This window comes from Pinus tabuliformis, chromosome 2_2 (genome assembly GCF_031772625.1).
Source record: "Pinus tabuliformis cultivar Carrire ecotype Pingquan chromosome 2_2, CPIR1, whole genome shotgun sequence".
Lineage (NCBI taxonomy): Eukaryota > Viridiplantae > Streptophyta > Pinopsida > Pinales > Pinaceae > Pinus > Pinus tabuliformis.
In genome coordinates this window covers 618,654,010-618,660,281 of record NC_142300.1, presented here as the reverse complement: position 1 = coordinate 618,660,281, position 6,272 = coordinate 618,654,010, and the positions used below count along the sequence as shown (strand labels likewise).

The following is a 6,272-nucleotide window of genomic DNA, read 5'->3' as shown; positions in this document are numbered from 1 at the left end:
TAGAGTTAATTTTCAATTTTAGTTATATATAAGTATTAATTTTTAATTTTAATGTTAACTAAGTCAACATAACATTACATTAGATGATATTTTACGTAACTAATATTTTACAACATCATTGTCACACTAAATAAACTCTTATTTTACATTAGCCTAGATCCATCTTAAATCCAAATTTACCAAACATCAAAAAAATCAAACTTAAAATTAATAATTAATTTTGAATTTTAATTACATATAAATACTATTTTTAAATTTTAATATTATGTAAATCAACATAACATTACATTATTATGTAACTAAATGTTTTACACATAACTACCACACTGATAATTATGAACTCATTAGGGTTGTAATGCTCCTAGAAAGCTACTTATTACCTGTGATGATTGATAGGGAGTTCTTCCAATCAGTCATATGCGAAGGATAGTAGTGTTTGGAAGCTTGGTCTAAATAAAGCATGTTATGTTAAAATGAGATGAATACATATATGATAACAATTTAAAGAATTTGGCCCAGGTGGCTTCAGGGTGTAAAATAGTTAGTAATAGGATGTATTAGTGATTCAAAGGATAATGGTGTGGGAAGGGTTGTTTAAATAAAGTATATTATGTTAAAATGGAATAATAATGGAATAATTACATATATATTAACAATTTAAAGAATTTGGGCCAGTTGGTTTTGGGTGTAAAATAGAATTTGGGCCAGTTGGTTTTGGGTGTAAAATAGAGTAATAAGATGTATTATTAAAAGGCCAGTTGGCTTTGGGTGTAAAATAGAGTAATAAGATGTATTATTAAAACCAAAAAAATAAAAAATAAAAAATAAAATGTATTGAATAAAAAAATGTATTATTAAAATACTCTGTGCAAAGATTATCGGTTTAAAACCTCATAGATATAATTAAAACAAAAAAGGAAAAGTTTCTAAATGATTATCACAGATTTTTCGGTAATTCAAGTCAACTAATTTTGCCAAACCCAAAACGAGAAACAATAACCATACCATCAGCACCAGCAAGGAATCTCAAAGCAGTTTTCTCATCATACTTGGATCAAATATTATTTATCAATCTTTGACCAAACAGCCACATAAAACCTAAGCAAAATCATGTGCAAATGAGCCAAAAATATTGATGGCTTTATAATTGACAAAGCCCATGCTGTTAATTAGTAACTCGATTGATTTGAGATGCCTCAATTGAATTGAAAGGCTTTACTGAATGCATCTTTTTCATGGTACATAGAGCTTGCTTTCCTCAAGTTCACCCAATGGGCTGGAGATCACAAAGCGTACTGAGAGGAAATGATGACTGAAATTATTTGCCACTAAGAATTTCATTGGCTGTATAAATAGTGTGGCATCAGTGTTATGAATTAGGATGCACCCAGCTCACATAACTTGATGGATTAGTGCAAGCCGAAGTTGCGACAGCAATACTGTTTACTTTCTTGCGTCGGCACAGAATACCCGTGGACCAAAAATGTAGTGCCTCTGCTGCACAGCAAACCTTTGTTCCATATTTGAAGCCAGCAAGTAATGGAATTAAATGACATGCATATGTGTTTTTAATAATCAAGAAAGAGGAGCAAAAGGAATGCAAAATGGGGTTTTGAAGCTTAAACTTGCCATCTTACTCTGTATTTAATACTAGTTTACTTCGTATATTTTACTCTATTTTATTTATTTTACTTTGTATCTAAGGATTTACGTCAGCAAAAGACGATTGTCCAGAAAGGGATTCAAGATGCTCTGCTCCCTTGAGATGCTCTCTTAAGAATGTAGACTATATATAATTGTATGATCCGCTTTAAAATTTTTAATGTGATTTTTTCCATAAATGTTTTAAATATTCAATCCAAAAATCTTCAGACAACTTAATAAGTAAATCTTTTTTTTCACAACCCAATTATATGGCACAGCCCAAAGATGCATAATTCTGTGATTTTTTTTCTTGTACTTTTTACCGAGATAAGTTCAAATCAAAGTTTCAGGTATTCGAACTTCTCCACAAACTCAAAAAAATAAACTATCAAAAAGATCGAAACGTGAAGGGATATAAGATTTTTACCTTTTTAACAGGAAATTTTCACTTCAGGGACCTCTGATTAAACTTGAATATCTGCAAAATAGAGCAGTTCGTGAAAACTTAACCGATACCAAATTTGACAATCGAACAACCATCAAAAGCAACCAGAAAACATTCCCACAATTCATATTGATGTTCGCACCATAACAGTAAGAGCTATACAGATGCCCTTATTGTAGGCACTGGTGAGATTACATTGAAAACACAAATTCTACCGTCGTAAAAAATGCTCCGAAACGATAAAAGAGAAACCGATGACGTGCGAAAGTCTACAAAAATAACCGAAACTCATTACCACTGCCATCTCTAGCGCTCTTTGAACCAGGAAAATTGAAGTCTACCCTCTTCACGAAAACAAGATCAAAAGGAAGTCTTAAAGACAAAATAAAAGGGATTTTGTAAACCCTCCTTAACATTAAGAGATTTCTTTAAGATCTGCAGCAATACGAGCATATAAAATCTGCAACGAAAGGTCTAGGGCTTCATGAATGATGAATGCTTCAAAGATATAAACAACTCTATGTAGAAGAATTATAGAAGAGATAAACTGCGGGTGGAGGGTTTCTGGAATTCTCAAAGAAGAAAGTGCAAAGATTGTTAAATCCATTGGATATGAATTTCCCAACCTGCAAATGAAATTGCAAAAATAAATTGAAAAGTTGTTGACAAAGTCCAAAGAAGAGGTAAATGGAGCAAATTAAAGGTCGGATTCCTTCACAGCAAAACGCTGGAACCCCACCTGCAAATGACAACGCCTCCAGACATTTCAAAAGGAAGTATTAAAAGACAAAATAAAAGGGGTTTTGTAAACCATTCTTAACGTTAAGACATTTCTTTAGGATCTACAGCAATACGAGCATATAAAATCTACAACGAAAGGTCTAAGGCTTCATCAATGATGAATGCTTCAAAGATATAAACGATTCTATGTAGAAGAATTATAAAAGATATATACTAAGGATGGAGGGTTTCTGGAATTCTCAAAGATGAAGGTGTAAATATTGTTAAATCCGTTGGATAAGAATTTCTCAACCTGCAACCTGCAAAGAACACAGAAATGCAGAACACAGAATTCAATGACCAGAAAATGAAATTTCAAAATAAATTGAAAAGTTGTTGACAAATTCAAAAGAAGAGGTAAATGGAGCAAATCAAAGGCCAGATTCCATCAATGAAGAACGCTGCAACCCCACCTGCAAATGACAAGGAAGTATTAAAAGAAAAAATCAAAGGGATTTTGTAAACCATCCTTAACATTAAGAGATTTCTGTAGGATCTACAGCAATACGAGCATATAAAATCTACAACGAAAGGTCTACGGCTTAGTCAATTATGAATGCTTCAAAGATATAAACGACTCTATGTAGAAGAATTATAAAAGAGATAAACTAAGGATGGAGGGTTTCTGGAATTCTCAAAGATGAAGGTGCAAATATTGTTAAATCTGTTTGATAAGAATTTCTCAACCTGCAAAGAACACAGAATTCAATGACCAGAAAATGAAAATTCAAAAATAAATTGAAAAGTTGTAGACAAATTCAAAAGGAGGTAAATGGAGCAAATCAAAGGCCGGATTCCCTAAAAGCAAAACGCTGCAACGCCGCCTGCAAATGATAAGGCCTCCAGACATTTCAATGAAGGAATAATTTAATCCTCCTTTTTCAGCACATAATTCAGATTATGGTAATACCTTCTTCTTTTTCCAGCACATAATTCAAATTATGGTAATACTGTGTTCATCTGCTATATTTCGAGCACATAATTCAGATTATGGCAATACTGTGTTCATCTGTTATATATATCGATTCTAACATTTAAAAAAATGAGTAAAGTCAAAACAAAACGCTGCAACCTCACCTGCAAATGATAAGGCCTCCACACATTTTAATTGAACCCTCTTCTTTTTTCCAGAACATAATTCAGGATATCCTCAATTTTTTCATCTTAATACACAGAATCAAGAGATATAACACATGAACACTATATTGCCATAACCTGCTGATTCGAAATCCCGAGTCTTCCAGATCGATGGTAGTCTTCCAACGAAGTTATTTCCACCCATGCAAATTGGTTATTTCCCAATATATCCACCACCATACCATGTGTTGCAACCCTGCAACTAGTTTAGATAAGTGATACATTAAAGGATACCATACCATGGCGGTATACATCCATGAATGGCGGTATACAGCTTCCGCGTATTAATAGACCGTCAGAGGTGAGCATATATACAGCTTCCGAGAAGTCGAAATTAATATTTACCCTACTATTGATTATTAATACACGAAGCATATTTGGCAATAAACATATTCAACTGGTTCACATCAACGAGGCTTTAATGGATTAATAGAACAGTGTATTGCTTACAATGGAAAGTCATTAACTAATTAATACACGAAACAGATCTAGATATAAACATATAAACATATACGAGTGGTTTATGCAGGTGGAGAAATTGTTTGGATGGCCAAAAGTGGTTGAAATTTGGGTAGTGTTTGAATCATATTTTTGATGGTGGAAATGGATTCAATATCATCAAAAAATAGCTATTTATCATATAGCTGTTGAAGGTCTTAACTTTCTATTTAACTTACCGCTATGATCATCTTGTCCTGAACCACACTCGTTCGAAAGAAGTTGACTTAAATCTTAAATCTACCAATGTGATTTTTTCTGAAATTAATTTCAAATAATCCAAATATAGATCACAGAAGCTTGAATTTGAATACCATCAAAAACATCTGAAGCACTTAAAATTATAAATTTTAACAGCTTTTACTTAGATTTACAAATCTAAAATTATAAATTTTAGTAATTTTTATTTAGATTTACAAAAACTCTACCTGAATTTTTTCAAGATATAACCAAAATTTCCCTAACTTTAAAAAGAAAAACATAACATAATTAAAAAAAAAAACATAGCATAATGTTTAGGCTACTGCATAAACCTATACAACTGGTGCACATCAGTGGGTCAATAACAGAAGGAATATTGGTTGCCTTTGCCATGAAGGCAGACGGCGTGGAAAGATTTTGAATGCAAGAAAGTCCTGAAATGGGCTTGTGCCTACAGGGCGATTCCTATTGGAGTTGTCTATAATGCGACTTTTTGAGATTCCGGTGACGGAATCCGGCGGAAGAAATTGAGATGAAATCATGATTTGTTGCAGTTAAAATGGTTTTTTAACTGCATATTCGGATTCAGCACCCTGAAAAACCCCTGGGACGCTTTGATTGTGCAGAAACTAGCTATCAAACTTGTGATTCCAATAAATTGCTGCCGGATTTTCACCGGAAAAAACCGCCCGAAAGGCTTTCAAAAAGTCGCGTTATAGACAACTGCATTCCTATTTCGTAGACCATAGCAATATTAATGCGGTCTGACATGGAGCTGATATAACACGATACAACACGCAACACGCAAGGCGGTGATGAGAGAAAAAAATAGCATTCAAGCCCCATTCAGACCGCATTAATATTGCTACAGTCTACAAAATAAGAGTTTCCAGGCCTACAGCGCAAGGGTTTGACCAGGTGGTCTTCCATAGAGGCGTCGGCGTCTGGCAACCTGATAAGAATTACACGTCCCATCGCAGAAAAAGGAGATTTTAAAATCGTAAATGTCACCATCCTTTCTTGAGCATCGTCATTATGCCATGGAATTTGTTAAACATCACCGTCACCCACGTCAGAATTGCATGGAATTCTTACCGGGAATCATCATCGATATAAAATTCGAAGGTTTAGCTTTCAATTCGAATGTTTACTTTTCCATTTGAATGGCAAGTTGATTTTAGTTTTTTTTAATGGATAAGTTAAAATAAATCATTTTTTATATGAAAATGAAAAATAATTTTAAATCTGATACGTCTTTCACATATTATATTTTTTACCTATAAAATTATAAAATAAATTTTATTATTATTATTTTAAATAGGAATTTTAAGTATATGAAAATAAAAAATAATTTTAAATGTGATGTATTTTTTATATATTATATTTTTCACGGTATTAAATTGTAAAATAAAGAATTTTATTTTAAACTGGAATTCTAAGTATATTCGGATAAATGCACATAAATAACACTAAGCATATTTCGACAAATACAAACCATATTGATTCACTAGTATTACAATCTATATAGAAATCATATGAAATCATATGGAAGCAATTTAGTAGGTAT

General features: G+C 32.5%; 1 long non-coding RNA gene across 4 annotated transcripts; it reads right to left on the bottom strand.

Moving 5' to 3' along the window:
• Positions 1-759: 759 nt before the first annotated feature.
• Positions 760-4,444, bottom strand: LOC149194172 (uncharacterized). 4 transcript variants are annotated; one of them, XR_016254527.1, is made up of 4 exons: positions 4,085-4,441; positions 3,780-4,032; positions 2,072-2,122; positions 760-1,510 (listed from the first exon to the last, which is right to left on the bottom strand). It is a non-coding gene; the product is annotated as an uncharacterized LOC149194172 (long non-coding RNA). The 4 variants fall into 4 exon arrangements; XR_016254525.1 differs by having other exon boundaries at positions 2,072-4,032; positions 4,085-4,444; XR_016254526.1 differs by lacking the exon at positions 760-1,510 and having other exon boundaries at positions 1,886-2,122; positions 4,085-4,439.
• Between the last annotated feature and the right edge of the window lie 1,828 nt (positions 4,445-6,272).